We start from the raw sequence: 253 nt of genomic DNA, 5'->3' as shown, positions 1-253 counted from the left end.
CCGACTCCGAAATCTCGTGGGAGTTTGAGGCGCCACTTTGGCAAGATTGCCCAGTCGCTGTGGACGCTTTCGATTGGAAATATCAGGACGTCTCGCGTCATCAGACGCACCGCGCTTCCGGTAATAGCCAGGGAAGTAGACGGGCCATGAGCTGAGCTCAAGCTGTGGCCCTGAGCTCTTGCGGTCGAAGACACAGAGCTCGCGGGAGCATTAGAGGTTAACCCTACGTCCATACGTCGCAGGGCAACAATCC

Source organism: Plasmopara halstedii, assembly GCF_900000015.1.
Source record: "Plasmopara halstedii genome assembly, contig: Scaffold_2386, whole genome shotgun sequence".
Classification (NCBI taxonomy): Eukaryota; Oomycota; class Peronosporomycetes; order Peronosporales; family Peronosporaceae; genus Plasmopara; species Plasmopara halstedii.
This window is presented reverse-complemented; position numbering follows the sequence as displayed.